At 47.3% G+C, this 17055-nt stretch overlaps 1 protein-coding gene across 10 annotated transcripts in view; it reads left to right on the top strand.

Annotated features, from left to right (window-relative positions):
- Positions 1 to 9625: 9625 nt before the first annotated feature.
- Positions 9626 to 17055, top strand: part of PCM1 (pericentriolar material 1) — a 108909-nt gene continuing 101479 nt past the window's right edge. For 6 of the 10 annotated variants that reach the window (XM_083169484.1, XM_083169521.1, XM_083169476.1 and 3 more), the window contains exon 1: positions 9626 to 9806. The gene's annotated coding sequence lies outside the window, so the exon portion shown is untranslated. The remainder of the gene's footprint in view (positions 9807 to 17055) is intronic. The other 4 variants (XM_083169531.1, XM_083169511.1, XM_083169452.1 and 1 more) reach the window with 3 other exon arrangements.

Below are 17055 nucleotides of genomic sequence, written 5' to 3'. Positions count from 1 at the left end.
ATGTGTGTTACCCCCCCACCGGCTGGAATTCATTCCACAGCAATTATTGGGCAAGGGCCCCCCAGTCAGCGGCAATCTTCGGTGGGTGGCACCCCCCCTGGACCGGGTCAGAGCAGAGGGGGGCGCCTGGGGCGCTGAAAGGGGTTGCACCGGCCCTGATGATACAGCACACTATCAGCATCCCTGGAATGATATGGCACACTTAGCAACATCTCTGGACTGATACAGCACACTAGCAGCATCCCTGGAATGATATGGCACACTAGTAGCATCTCTGTAATGATATGGCACATTAGCAGCACCCCAGGAATGATATGGCCCACTTAGCAACATCTCTGGACTGATACGGCACACTAGCAACATCCCTGGAATGATATGGCACACTAGTAGCATCACTGGAATGATATGGCACACTAGCAGCATCCCTGGAATGATATGGCACACTAGCAACATCTCTGGAATGATATACAGTATCACACACTTAGCAACATCTCTGAACTGATACGGCACACTAGCAATATCCCTGGAATGATCCAGCACACTTTCAACATCCCTGGAATGATATGGCACACTAGCATCATCCCTGGACAGATATGGCACACTAGCAACATCTCTGGAATGATACATTACACACTTAGAACACTTAGCAACATCTCTGAACTGATATGGCACACTAGCAGCATTCCTGGAATTATATGGCACACTAGCAATATCCCTGGACTGATACGGCACACTTTCAACATCCCTGGAATGACATGGCACACTAGCAACATCCCTGGAATGATATGGCACACTAGCAATATCCCTGGACTGATATGGCACCCTAGCAACATCCCTGAACTCGGACAGCACACTTAGCAGCTCCTGTGGACTGATACGGCACACTTATCAGCATCCTTAGACTGATATGGCACACTAGAAGCATCCCTGGAACATACCTCCCAACAGTCCCGATTTTAGCGGGACAGTCCTGTTTATTAGGGCATGTCCCGCTGTCCCACCCGCGGGCGGCAGTGTCCCGCGGTGAGGGGGGGCTGTTGGGAGTCCCCCCTGTCGGCTGCTAAGCAGCGGGGAATAAATGCTGTGTGCATGCACACAGCGTCTATTCCCGCAGCCAGGGGGCTGGGGGCATGTCTAGAGGCTCACAGAGCCTCTGGGTCATGCCCCCATAGCGGCAAAATGGGGGCGTGGCCTCGCGGGAGAGCTGCGATTATAGACCACGCCCCCGAAATGAGGCCACATCCCCGAAAACCGGCACGCATCAGCAGTGTCCCGGGTCCAGCGACCAGAAAGTTGGGAGGTATGCACACTAGCAACATCCCTGGATGGATACGGCACACTTAGCAGCACCCCTGGACTGATACGGTACACTAGCAGCATCTCTGGACTGATAAGGCACACTTAGCAGCATCCCTAGACTGATATGGCACACTAGAAGCATCCCTGGAATGATATGACACGCTAGCAGCATCCCTGGTCTGATATGGCACACTTATCAGCATCTGCGGACTGATATGGCACATTAGCAGCATCCCTGGACTGATATGGCACGCTAGCAGCATCCCTGGACTGACATGGCACACTATCTGCATCCCTGGAATGATATGACACACTAGCAGCATCCCTGGACTGATAGGGCACATTAGCAGCATCTGTGGACTGATAAGGCACACTAGCAGCATCTCTGGACTGATAGGGCACATTAGCAGCATCCCTGGACTGATAGGGCACACTAACAGCATCCCTGGAATGATATGGCACACTTAGCAACATCTCTGGACTAATACGGCACACTAGCAACATCCCTGGAATGATATGGCACAATAGTAGCATCACTGGAATGATATGGCACACTAGCAACATCTCTGGAATGATATATCACACACAGCAACATCTCTGAACTGATATGGCACACGAGCAATATCTCTAGACTGATCCAGCACACTTTCAACATCCCTGGAATTACATGGCACACTAGCATCATCCCTGGACTGAAATGGCATGCTAGCAACATTCCTGGACTGATATGGCACACTAGCAACATCCCTGGACAGTTCTGTCACACTAGCAAAATCTCTGGAATGATATATTACACACTTAGAACACTTAGCAACATCTCTGAACTGATATGGCACACTAGCAACATCCCTGGACTGATCCAGCACACTTTCAACATCCCCAGACTGATATGGCACACTAGCAACATCCCTGGACTGAAATGGCACGCTAGCAGCATTGCTGGAATGATACGGCACACTAGCAACATCCCTGGACTGATAAGGCACACTTTCAACATCCCTGGAATGACATGGCACACTAGCAACATCCCAGGACTGATACGGCACCCTAGCAACATCCGTGGACTGATATGGCAAACTTAGCAGCATCCCTGGACTGATACGGCACACTAGAAGCATCCCTGGAATGATACAGCACACTAGTAACATCCCTGGACTGATTTGGCACACTAGCAGCATCCCTGGAATGATATGACACACTAGCAGCATCCCTGAACTGATATGGCACTCTAGCAACATCCCTGGACTGATATGGCACACTTAGCAGCATCCCTGGACTGATATGGCACATTAGCAGCATCCCTGGACTGATATGGCACACTAGCAGCATCCATTGAATGATCTGGCACACTAGCAGCTTCCCTGGAATGATATAACACACTAGCAACATATCTGGAATGATATATCACACACTTAGCAACATCTCTGAACTGATACAGCACACTAGCAACATCCCTGGACTGATCTAGCACACTTTCAACATCCCTGGAATGACATGGCACACTAGCAACATCCCTGGACTGATATGGCACACTAGCAACATCCCTGGACTGATATGGCACACTAGCAACATCCCTGGACTGATATGATACACTAGCAGCATCCCAGGAATGATATGGCACACTAGCAGCATCTCTGGAAGGATACAGCACCCTAGCAGCATCCCTGGACTGATATGGCACACTAGCAACATCCCTGGACTGATATAGCACACTAGCAACATCCCTGGACTGATATATCACACACTTAGCACACTTAGCAACATCTCTGAACTGATATGGCACACTAGCAGCATTGCTGGAATGATACGGCACACTAGCAGCATTGCTGGAATGATACGGCACACTAGCAACATCCCTGGACTGATACAGCAAACTTTCAACATCCCTGGAATGACATGGCACACTAGCAACATCCCTGGACTGATATGGCACCCTAGCAACATCCCTGAACTGATACAGCACACTTAGCAGCATTCGTGGACTGATACGGCAAACTTAGTAGCATCCCTGGACTGATACGGCACACTAGAAGCATCCCTGGAATGATACGGCACACTAGTAACATCCCTGGACTGATATGGCACACTAGTAGCATCCCTTGAATGATATGACACACTAGCAGCATCCCTGAACTGATATGGCAAATTAGCAGCATCCCTGGACTGATATGGCACACTAGCAACATCTCTGGAATGATATATCACACACTTAGCAACATCTCTGAACTGATACAGCACACTAGCAACATCCCTGGACTGATCTAGCACACTTTCAACATCCCTGGAATGACATGGCACACTAGCAACATCCGTGGACTGATATGGCACACTAGCAACATCCCTGGACTGATATGGCACCTTAGCAGCATCCCTGGACTGATATGGCACATTAGCAGCATCCCTGGACTGATATGACACACTAGCAGCATCCCTGGAATGATATGACACACTAGCAGCATCTCTGTACTGATATGGCACCCTAGCAACATCCCTGAACTGATACAGCACACTTAGCAGCATTGTGGACTGATACGGCAAACTTAGCAGCATCCCTGGACTGATACGGCACACTAGAAGCATCCCTGGAATGATACGGCACACTAGTAACATCCCTGGACTGATTTGGCACACTTAGTAGCAGCCCTGGACTAATATGGCACACTAGCAGCATCCCTGGAATGAAATGACACACTAGCAGCATCACTGAACTTATATGGCACTCTAGAAACATCCCTGGACTGATATGGCACATTAGCAGCATCCCTGGACTGATATGGCACACTAGTAGCATCCCTGGAATGATTTGACACACTAGCAGCATCCCTGGAATGATATGGCACACTAGCAGCATCCCTGGACTGATGTGGCACATTAGCAGCATTCCTGGACTGATATGGCACACTAGCAGCATCCCTTGAATGATATGGCACACTAGCAGCATCCCTGGAATGATATGACACACTAGCAACATCTCTGGAATGGTATATCACACACTTAGCAACATCTCTGAACTGATACAGCACACTAGCAACATCCCTGGACTGATCTAGCACACTTTCAACATCCCTGGAATGACATGGCACACTAGCAACATCCGTGGACTGATATGGAACACTAGCAACATCCCTGGACTGATATGGCACCTTAGCAGCATCCCTGGACTGATATGGCACATTAGCAGCATCCCTGGACTGATATGACACACTAGCAGCATCCCTGGAATGATATGACACACTAGCAGCATCCCAGGAATGATATGGCACACTAGCAGCATCCCTGGAAGGATATGGCACCCTAGCAGCATCCCTGGACTGATATGGCACACTAGCAACATCCCTGGGCTCCTCGCAGCCCCAACTGCAGCAGATAGCATGGTTGGGGCTGATATGCACAGCCAAAATGAAGATGGCGCCAATCACAGGATTTATTTAGATCCTGAATCTTGCGAGTTTCTGACAGTGGAATGATGAAATTTGGCCATGTTCTGTATTTGGAAAATCGAGTCTTCGTTGAGCCGACCTCGGATTCCTTAAGTTTGGTGGGTTTGATTCCCTAGGAACCAAACCCGCTCATCTCTGACAGAAAAACACTGACAGAAAAAAGGTCATTACTCCTCTGCTTTTTCTAACACCCTATATCTTGGCAGTACCAAAGGGTACCAGCAGTGGAGCTGTGGGACACCTCACCGGGTCTCTGCAGGTTAAGTCCTATCCACTGGACTGAAGCTGCAGATAAAGGAACATTGCTGCAGGGAGAAGCAAGGCCTTCGCAGAGATCTGCAATCCTTGCCACGTAGCATCTAAGACACTGGAGGCCTACTAACCACCAATGAGGGGATCCCATCCTGGCACTCAGCCCTCTGGATCACTGATGTAGCTCTACTGAAGGCCTCCTACTGTGGATTGATAAGCCATTATCACAGCTGTGGCTTACATGGAGTAGACAGTTCCACACTGTATTACCGGAGGAGTGCTGGGTAATTATTCTTTAGGAGTAGTTTATTACAGCCCTGTCCACCAGACATTTTCCTTTACATAGCTTTATGTGAGGGAAGATATGAATCTGTGCAGCCCTAGATAGAACTCGCTCTACTACCTATCTCTGCATAACCAGTCTACTGCCTTCTCAAAGGCTACTAAATTTCCTGAGATTCATAGCCCTCCCTTCACAACATATGGCCATACAGCTAATGTACACAGTGGTTGTTTCTCGATTTTAGATGGTTGGGATCCATGGTACTCTCACCCTAAAATCAACAACACCTTGCCACATTGCTGTGTAGATGTCTCTAACTATGTGGCTGTTGGATATCTGATAGCTTGCTAACATCAGCCCAATGGGAGGCTTTGGTCATTAGGGGCCTTATTTTGGTTCATTCTTTCTGACAAAATCCTTCTTAGATGGGCAAAACCATGTGCACTGCAGGTGGGGCAGATGTAACATGTGCAGAGAGAATTAGATTTGGGTGGGGTTTTACTTCAAAGTGAGATCTATATTGCAGTGTAAAAATAAAGCAGTCAGTATTTACTCTGCACAGAAACAAAATTACTCACCCAAATCTAATTCTCTCTGCACATGTTACATCTGCCCCCCCTGCAGTGCACATGGTTTTGTCCATCTAAGAAGGATTTTGACAGAAAGAATGAACCAAAATAAGGCCCTAGGTGCTTTCTAGTGCAAAGTTTATTCATACCCAGCTTCATATTATGTCCCTTGGTACTTCTTAATAACCTCTACTTCACATCCTGGTGTCACAGTTAAGGATATTTGTTATCAGACCATAAAAAGAAGCAATGTTCTGCTGGAAGGATGCAGGTCAGACACACTAGCGTTTGGGTGTAGTGGTGGTGAGCTGGTAGAATTCAGGCCAGACTCACTAGCATTCAGGCATGATAGCGGTGGGCTGGAAGACTGCAGGCCAGCAAGCAGTGCTGTACAGTACACAAAAGAAGCAAAATAGATGAAGCATGGCAAATATGAGCTACCAGGTGAATCCTGGCTGACTGAAGTGCACGAAGCAGAATGAGTCCAAGAGTGGAAGGCTATGTTGGTTACCAGGATGTACCATAGGTGCAAGTTACCATGATGTACAGTAAGTGCAGGTTACCAAGATGTACCATAGGTGCAGGTTACCAAGATGTACCGTAGGTGCAGGTTACCATGATGTACAGTAAGTGCAGGTTACCAAGATGTACCATAGGTGCAGGTTACCAAGATGTACCGTAGGTGCAGGTTACCATGATGTACAGTAAGTGCAGGTTACCAAGATGTACCGTAGGTGCAGGTTACCATGATGTACAGTAAGTGCAGGTTACCAAGATGTACCGTAAGTGCAGGTTACCAAGATGTACCATAGGTGCAGGTTACCAAGATGTACAGTAGGTGCAGGTTACCATGATGTACAGTAAGTGCAGGTTACCATGATGTACAGTAAGTGCAGGTTACCAAGATGTACCGTAGGTGCAGGTTACTAAGATGTACCGTAGGTGCAGGTTACCATGATGTACAGTAAGTGCAGGTTACCAAGATGTACCGTAGGTGCAGGTTACCAAGATGTACCGTAGGTGCAGGTTACCATGATGTACAGTAAGTGCAGGTTACCATGATGTACAGTAAGTGCAGGCTACCAAGATGTACCGTAGGTGCAGGTTACCAAGATGTACCGTAGGTGCAGGTTACCATGATGTACAGTAAGTGCAGGTTACCATGATGTACAGTAAGTGCAGGTTACCAAGATGTACCATAGGTGCAGGTTACCAAGATGTACCATAGGTGCAGGTTACCAAAATGTACCGTAGGTGCAGGTTACCATGATGTACAGTAAGTACAGGTTACCATGATGTACAGTAAGTGCAGGTTACCAAGATGTACCGTAAGTGCAGGTTACCAAGATGTACCGTAAGTGCAGGTTACCAAGATGTACCATAGGTGCAGGTTACCAAGATGTACCATAGGTGCAGGTTACCAAGATGTACAGTAGGTGCAGGTTACCATGATGTACAGTAAGTGCAGGTTACCAAGATGTACCGTAGGTGCAGGTTACTAAGATGTACCGTAGGTGCAGGTTACCATGATGTACAGTAAGTGCAGGTTACCAAGATGTACCGTAGGTGCAGGTTACCAAGATGTACCGTAGGTGCAGGTTACCATGATGTACAGTAAGTGCAGGTTACCATGATGTACAGTAAGTGCAGGCTACCAAGATGTACCGTAGGTGCAGGTTACCAAGATGTACCGTAGGTGCAGGTTACCATGATGTACAGTAAGTGCAGGTTCCCAAGATGTACCATAGGTGCAGGTTACCATGATGTACAGTAAGTGCAGGTTACCATGATGTACAGTAAGTGCAGGTTACCAAGATGTACCATAGGTGCAGGTTACCAAGATGTACCATAGGTGCAGGTTACCAAGATGTACCGTAAGTGCAGGTTACCATGATGTACAGTAAGTACAGGTTACCATGATGTACAGTAAGTGCAGGTTACCAAGATGTACCGTAAGTGCAGGTTACCAAGATGTACCATAGGTGCAGGTTACCAAGATGTACCATAGGTGCAGGTTACCAAGATGTACAGTAGGTGCAGGTTACCATGATGTACAGTAAGTGCAGGTTACCATGATGTACAGTAAGTGCAGGTTACCAAGATGTACCATAGGGGCAGGTTACCAAGATGTACAGTAGGTGCAGGTTACCATGATGTACAGTAAGTGCAGGTTACCAAGATGTACCATAGGTGCAGGTTACCATGATGTACAGTAAGTGCAGGTTACCATGATGTACAGTAAGTGCAGGTTACCAAGATGTACCATAGGTGCAGGTTACCAAGATGTACCATAGGTGCAGGTTACCATGATGTACAGTAAGTGCAGGTTACCAAGATGTACAGTAGGTGCAGGTTACCATGATGTACAGTAAGTGCAGGTTACCAAGATGTACCGTAGGTGCAGGTTACCAAGATGTACCGTAGGTGCAGGTTACCATGATGTACAGTAAGTGCAGGTTACCATGATGTACAGTAAGTGCAGGTTACCATGATGTACAGTAAGTGCAGGTTACCAAGATGTACCATAGGTGCAGGTTACCAAGATGTACCATAGGTGCAGGTTACCAAGATGTACCGTAAGTGCAGGTTACCAAGATGTACAGTAGGTGCAGGTTACCAAGATGTACCATAGGTGCAGGTTACCAAGATGTACCGTAAGTGCAGGTTACCAAGATGTACCGTAGGTGCAGGTTACCAAGATGTACCATATGTGCAGGTTACCAAGATGTACCATAGGTGCAGGTTACCATGATGTACCCTAGGTGCAGGTTACCAAGATGTACCATAGGTGCAGGTTACCATGATGTACCCTAGGTGCAAGTTACCAAGATGTACCATAGGTGCAGGTTGTCAAGATGTACCGTAGGTGCAGGTTACCAAGATGTACCATAGGTGCAGGTTGCCAAGATGTACCGTAGGTGCAGGTTACCAAGATGTACCATAGGTGCAGGTTACCATGATGTACCCTAGGTCAGTGGTTCTCAACCTCGGTCCTCAGAAACCCCCAACAGTGCACATTTTGCAGGTCTCCTCACAAAATCACAGGTGAAATAATTAGCTCCACCTGTGATCTTTTAAAATGCGCCAGTGAGTAATTAGTACACCTGTGTATCTGTGAGATGACCTGGAAAACATGCACCGTTGGGGGTCCCTGAGGACAGAGGTTGAGAACCACTGCCCTAGATGCAGGTTACTATGATGTACAATAAGTGCAGGTTACCAAGATGTACCATAGGTACAGATTACCAAGATGTACAGTAAGTGCGGGTTACCAAGTTGTGGGCAGATATGCACAGCAGGCTACCGGGATCAGCCAATGAGCAGAGATTGTGGTGCAGGTTTCTGGGATTGAACCGTATGGGCAGAGATGCACAGCAGTTAACCAGGATCAGCCGATGAGTAGAGCTAGCGGTGCAGGATACCAGGATTGAAATAGCAACTTTGCATGCAACGCAGAATCAGTGCCAGAACTGATCTGGAGTTTAGTAATGGTTCATTTATTAACAATTGCATATTTATTTAAATAAATCAAAATGTAGCTCAGTTAAGCTGTTAGAAGTTAATGTGGGAGAAGACAGCCATAGCTCAATGTGTAAGATGCTGACGATTCATTTCAGCACCAAGCAAGCAAACTTGCAAAGCAATGCTGTACAGAACTGCCCAGCAACAGAGAACATTGACCTTGCAGTACACATCTTCGGCACACGGGGGAGCTGCACCGCACTGCGGACGTTGGTTTAAGCTAGCTGTGTTGTTTATGTGATGTCACGTGACGGACGGCCCCCTTCCCGCTTTCACCGCCGTCTCGCGCTTCCTCCGTTGTCTGGGTAACCAGCGTCTTTCCGCACGGCGTTCGCGTCGCTCTCGCTCCTGACCAGTCTAACATGGCGGCCCAGTAGTTGTGAGAGGAGCAGACAAGTGTCCGAGGCGGAGGAAGAACGAACGTAATCCTGGTGAGCCGGGGTACGTTTATGCCTGGGGAGCGTGGGCCAGGGGTACGCTTGCTGTGTAGAGCATGTAGTGAGGCGGACAGTGCAGGCGTAGTGCCCGTCTCCTTTTAGTGTACCATAGGTCCCAGAATGCCACTCTTCTGTCATTAGTTCCCCCTCCGTCATGGAACCTTAAATTGCTGTGTGAGTGTTGTCCATCTCACCTGTGTGCCAGACATTCCCTCCCCTGCACGGTCAGCTCCCTTCGGTGCCCCCCCTCCTCTGGGTCAGCTCCCCCATCGGACATCAGTGGCCCCGCTGGTGGTAGGGATCTGCTCAAAAGTGAATGGCCAAATATTCTCTGTAAAGTGCTGCAGAATGTGTGCGTTATATAAGAAACTGATAAATAAATATCTGCCCCATAGGCAGAGAGCACTTTCAGGCGAATTCATCTGGGTCCCCCTGCCACTACCCTTGTGTGTTGGGCTGCCATTGCCGTCATTGAAACGCCACGGTAACGGCTGATTCACCTCTTTCGCTTATAATTGAATTCCTCCATATATTTGCATACCCTCCAACATGACCCATTCCATTAGGTCAGTGCTGGGAAACACCGGCCCTCCAGATGTTGATGAACTACACATTCCAGCATGCCTTGCATCAGTTTCAGCATGGCCACATAGCAAAACTAATGCAAAGCATCCTGGGATGTGTAGTTCATTAACAACTGGAGGGCCGGTGTTGCCCAGCCCTGCATTAGGTACAAAATGCTCTGCTTCTGAACTTTTTCCTTAATTTAGGATTGCCCTCACCTTTGCTGGAGCACTGTTAAATTAGAGATGGCCAAAACTGGTCACTACAAAGAGCTGGGATCCGACGCTCAACACATAAAAAGATCCGGATCTTTAAGCCAGGGCAGCGCCTCACATTGAAAAAGGGTTAATTTCATAATAATGAAGCAGAAAATCTCGCGAGTGGTTGGTAGCTCTGGCGAGCTTTCCCCTATACTTAAATTCCTTCACAATCATCGGGCGAGTGGGTGAGCCATACACGATAAAAATCAAAGAAAAAGAATGACGGTTCAAGAGTGAGTGGCTCACTCACTCTTTACAGTGGTCCGTCAAAAAAGATCTGCTTCATTCGCAAACGGCCCATCTCTAAAGGTCCATACACACTGGGCGACTATGGACAGCGATGATGTCGATCACCGCTGCTGGGAAAGCCGCTCAGTGCATACACACTGAGCAGCTTTGGCCCGGCGCCGACGGAGGGCTATGCAACGCCGTCCTCAATGCCGCTCATCTGCTGGTATTACCAGCAGATGGGCGGCTTTCCCGGCGATGATGCGGGAGCACGCAGCAGCGCTCATTGCTGGGGCATACACACTGGGCGGCTTTGAGCTGAATGCCGCTCAAACAGACTGTTTTGAGCGGCTTTCAGCTCAGTCGCCCAATGTGTATGGGCCTTAACCGTTATCATTGCTGAACTAGTTCAACACAGGTGACTGCAATTATCAATTAAGAAGGAAGTCCAGAAACAGTGCATTTTGTACCTCATGGAATGGGTCATATTGGAGGGTATGCATTTGGTGATAGTGCAGTTTTTTAAAATATATGTGCACATTATATTTTGGGTTAGATGACATTTGTTGTGATAGTGTACTTTCTCTAGAATCTTGTCAATACTACTACTATGAAGTTATACTTGTGCTGGTCACAGTGGATTTTCCAATAATACAGTATGTTCTTGTTTTGATGCTTGAATAAAGAAGCATATTATAAGACCCAGGTTGCATGGTGGAGTAAGGCCATGCTCAGTTCGTGCTGAGCTACCTTCTTGACTCACTGGCCTCTGTTCTGTCTGCTTTAGAAAAACAAATCCCATTTGACATACTGCTCTTGAGTGATCTTTTATAGGATAGTATCATGCATAAAATGATTTGATTGACAGGTGTGTAGTGAGCTGCATCTCTTCTTTATGGAGACACAGGGTGGGATGGATTTGGGGTGTTGAATTGTGAGTGACACTCATCATGCTGCATGAAGGGAACATTTTTGATGCGGTCTGGTCTAATTCCGTTCACTGCCTCTTTCTTTGAGCAATTATAATGAGCTCAGATTCCTCCAGAGTTGAGCTGTTTACACTTCAAACAGAAACCTTGGACCTGTGGCTTCATCCGACATCTCACACCCATGGAGTACAGGTTTAAGCACACCTTGTTAGAGGTTTACCTGCTGAGGTTTACCATGTGTTATTGTTCTTTAGGAAAACAAAAAATAAAAGCATTTTTCACATGCACGCTGGTGTTATTTTAGGACTCGAAATTGGAAGTATGCATTGAAATTGAAGCAGGTCTAATTAAGTTTTATTTTTTGCAAAAAACGTTACCAAAATAAAACTGATTGAAAATTGCAGACCGTGTGTATAAGTAATGTGTAGAGCAGCCAACCTATAAAAAGAAGTGTCTTTTAATATAAATAATTGTGGCAGGCTATAGAAAATATATTGTTAATTGCCAGCTTTTTCAGTCTATATGAAAGATGAAGGGACTCTCACACAAGATACTCTTAAGCCCTGTACACGCTGGGCGATAATTCTCATTTTTATCACCAAGTGTGAATGCACCCAGCAACGGCCGATGTGTAGTCCTGTGGGTTATTAACAACCCCCTTTGTTATCTGTACATGTGCAGCCGTGGGAGTCCCAGCACCCCTCCATTGTTCGTGGCAGGCTGGTATTGACAAGTGTGTATGCATGGGTCCCTGTGGGCAGCCGATATCCGTAGGTGTGTAGGCACCATTTGAACAATTTGATATGCAAATTTAAAAAGGTAATATTTCAAAGCATCAGTTCTTGATATTGCTAAGTAGGACCCCTCAAAATAACTCTGGGATAATTTCCCCCTTCTATTTGCAGACAGGATGATTTTTTTTTCTCACTCTGGGACCGCCCACTTTCGGTATTTAGTCTAGCTCCTCCCCTATATCTGTGTCTTTTTAATGTCTCCTATAATAAAATAGGGGAAAAAATCATACAATACAGGGAGGGAAAAACCAGCTGGCATGGGATCTCTAAGAATAAATGGAATTATCGGTTAGTATAATTCGGTACATTCTTCTACGATCCCCATGGCAGCCAACTCTGGGACATACCAAAGCACAAAAAGGGTTGGGAAGCAGCATTAATGCAACACAATATTTATTCAAGGCACATTTTAACACTTGTTCACCGAATTGATTGGATGAAATGTCCAACGCATAATGTCTAGTAAAGGTGTTAATAGATGACCACGTGGCAACTTTACAGAAGTCAGCGACCGAAGCTTGCGCCTTCCTGACGCTGCCATTGCCCTAGTTGAATGTGCCTTAATGATAGGTGGTATGGTCCGACCTTCTTGCTTATAAATGTAGGAGATTAACGTTCTGATCCAGTTTGCCAACATTTGCTTGGAGGGAACCAGGCCTCTCCTAGGACCTTCAGGAACCACAAACAGATGACTAGTTTTCCTGATTCCTTGAACTCTGTCGAGGTAGATGGTAATAACTCTGACCATCTCAAGGATTGCCTCTCAATTTCCAAGCCCTGAGACAAAATACTCCTGTATTGGGATGGAAAACTGGACCTTGACTCAGGAGATTTGGCACAATTGGTAGGATCTGGGGTTCTTGAAATGCTTGTTTCAGAATCATGGGGAACCATGGTGTTCTTAGCCAAAATGGAAGAATTGCAATCGCCATCACATGCTCCTCCTAGATCTTCTTCCTGACTCAACCTATGAGTTGGGTCGGTGGAAACACATAGCCCAGCTGAATCTTCCATGGGATAGATAGAGCATCAACTGCTATGGCCGCAGGAATATAAAATCTGAAGTAAAATCTTTTCATCTTGCAGTTGACCTGAGTCACCATCAGGTCCACTTCCGGCACTCCAAACTTTTCTACTACTATCTGGAACACTGCTTGATTCAGTTCCCATTCTCCTGGAAGGATGTCCTTTCTGCTTAAGTAGTCTGCCAGAATGTTCACCTTTCCTGCGACATATATTGCCGACAGAGACCTCAAGTTTTTCTGTGCCCAACTTAAGATCTTTACGGACAAGTTCATAAGAGGCTTCCTTTGGGTGCCCCCTTGATGATTTAGATGGGCCACTACTGTCACATTGTCCGGAAAAGGGATATGGTCATTGGGTCACCAGCATGATGGTACACGAGCATTAGGTCGACATTGTTTTTTTTTTTTTATTTTATTATTTAGCAAAAATGTGCCGACAGGTGGTATTTCCATCCACTAGGGCAGCGGTTCTCAAACTGTGGGTCCTGACCCCCAAGTGGGTCCTAACCTTCTCAGTATGGGGTTGCAACTATTGAAAGATTGGAGAAAGACTAGCGGGAGAGAGTGTTGAAAGAAAGGGGGCAGGTGAGAGAGGATGACAGACTGGGTGGGGAAGAGAGCATGGGAGGGGGGGGGGAAGGGACTAAGAGCATTGTGATTGGGTCCAGGGCGGCCGCTCCTCTATAGGTGTCGTGTGTGTGTGTACAGAGTCCAGTGTGTATGTTGGTTTGGGTACAGGGGTCAGCATATGTATGTCAGTATGTGTAGAGGGGCCATCATTTGTTTAGAGGCTGGTGTGTGTCTGTATGGATACAGGGGTCGGGTGTGTATGAGGCTCTGTGTCTGATGTGTGTGTGTGTGTGTGTGTGTGTGTGTGTGTGATATACTGTATAGTAACACAAGTATGTTATACACAATAACAACCACCACAGGACGTTATTACAGACATTAGAAGCCCCTCACAGTGAGCCTCAGAGGCCCCTCAGTGCACAGTAAGGAGCACAGCATTCTGATACACATGATACACATGACACACATACTACATACATGGTACACATGAGACACACGCAGGAGACAGACTTAGGATGGAGATGAGGCCAGCTGGCCTTCAGGCAGTACTTTAGGGGCCCTCTAAAGGTGTTGCCAGTGAGGTAGTTGGCAGCGACGACCCACAGCTTGGCCAGCCTGGACCAGACCTACAGGACGGACTCCACTGTGTAATGGGGGCTGAGGTCGGCCGAGGAGAGCGCAGGGTGGCTGCAGGTGAAGGGAGAGCGCCCTTTACCCCACCGTCACAGTGAGGTACACCCGCCAGCAGCCCCGGGGCTGGCTCCTGGGTGGCCACTGCACAGTGATTTGCTCACGGTCGGCCACTGCTCTGTGTCTCAGGTGAACGCTCCACAGGACTTCACAGCTGCAGCAGAGCGCGTCCCCAGGGATTTGCTCAGTTTGTAATTTAGGGTAAATACGCACTATAGCGCATACTTGTGATCACACTAAAGTTTTTCACTTTTTAAATTTGGGGTCCTACTCCACTGTTTCTGGGTCCCATCATATATTAATCTTATGAGCTATCCCCATACCCCAGTACGATGCCTCTTTGGGGGTCAGAAGAAAGAGTCTTGAGAGTCAGAGGGTTTTGGGGAAACGGACAGAGAAAAAGAGGAGCAAAAAGAGAGGACTTCTTGGAAAAACAGGGATTGTGAGATGCAGGGTGTCAGAAAGAGGTAAGAGCAAAAGAAAGTGATGGGGTTACAAGCAATAGTTAGTGTTGGGGAGAGAAAGGGGTTAAAGATGGAGTGATAGGGTGTTAGGGAGAGAATGAGAGACAGCGCCAGGTAGAGAGAGGGAGAGGCTGTCATAGGGAGGGGGTGAAGTGTGGGGAGAAAGGATTAGAGAGAGAGGAGAATGCCTAGGGGTAGAGAGTGAGGGTTGAAAAAGAGTGGGCATGGGGAAGAGAGGAGAGATGAGGGGGAGGAAAGGCAGCAGGGGAGAGAGGTTGATAGACAGGATGGGGGAGAGAGAAAGTAGTACAAAAAGGAGATGGGCAAGAGGGAAAAAGAGGAATGATGGAGTGGGTGGGAAGAAAAAGAAGCGTGAGGGGAGATGAAAGGGGGTGAGGTGACGGGTGGACAAGAGGGGGTGAGGTGACTGTATGGCGGATGAGAGATGGTGAGACAAAGGGGGGCAGATCTAATTTTTACCAGCATTGGCTTGTTTCCCTTCCACCAGCGCCATCCTGTCCTGCTCCATGGTTGGGCAGTAGCACAGCGCATCCCCAGGGACCCCTGCACCACTGGCCCCTCCTGCTTCACATCTGGGCAGCAGCACTGTGCAGCCCTGCTGGGGAACAGGAGTGGGCAGGTGCCGCCGCCACCAGGCATTCCAATCCTGGTGCGGCAGTGGAAATCGGGAGGCAAATTGTCAGGAGGTTCATCCCAGGGAACGGGCCCTGCACCGGGAGGTATTCTCGCCAATCGTACATCGATGGGGCCGAACTCAGATCTCATGGTGTCCAGGCTAAACCACAAACTACCCTGCTACTGTTCCTGAATGCAGGATCCTTCAGCGGAAGCAGTGGACGCATGAACGACTCCTTGGCCATATCTACTAGTGTACTTGTTCGTTCCTTCCTTTCCTTTCAAGTCTGCCTCGGCCAGGTGGTGTTCACTGAAATCCAACTACTACTAGCAGACAAATTATGGATATGCCCTCTTCAGAAAACCCTTTTGTTTTTCCAGACTTACATCAGGCAATATTTAACGGCTTGACTGTTAAGGCACCAGCCTAAGACATTGCGGGTAGTATCAGTGTTCCACATAAAGCAATCTATTGTGGTTTCAGTTCTTTTGGATGCTTCTTCCTCTATTTTCTTGGAAGTTGTTAGGACTCTTATAAATCAGGCTGTGCTTGGTTTCAAAAATCTAATGTTCAGTTTATTTTATATGATGCGTCCCATAGAGGTTGGCTGGAATCAAAACAGAGCCTGGCTCAGGCACCCAGACAGGCTTACATTGACAAGACTTTAACTCTGCCTCTTTCCATCGGATCTCACACTACTTCGGTGGGTCTTTCCTGGGCTGTGGCCATGGAGTCCTCTGTTACTCAACTGTGTTGTGCTGCCACTTGGTGGGGCTGCAACACATTTTGCCTGTTTTTACAGTTTAATACTTATGCGGCTTCTGTGCCAAGCTCCACTATATCCACTGTCATGAACTCCAATGTCCCATGTGGAATAGGAGAAAAGGATTTATTGGACACTACCAAAATCATGTTTTTTTTTTTTTGTTTTTTTTTCACTCCTGATGTTTTACCAGACTGAATAGGCTATCCCCCAAAGTATGTTAACTTCAAATGTTTCCTTTTCTACAGACCCCCACTTAAGAATATAATGAAGCAAGGTGCTTAAAGAGATATCTTTTGCATTTTTTGTGATAGGTTCAGTAATATAGA

The sequence above is a fragment of the Crinia signifera genome, chromosome 1, assembly GCF_055691185.1.
Source record: "Crinia signifera chromosome 1, ASM5569118v1, whole genome shotgun sequence".
NCBI lineage: Eukaryota > Metazoa > Chordata > Amphibia > Anura > Myobatrachidae > Crinia > Crinia signifera.
This window is presented reverse-complemented; position numbering and strand designations above follow the sequence as displayed.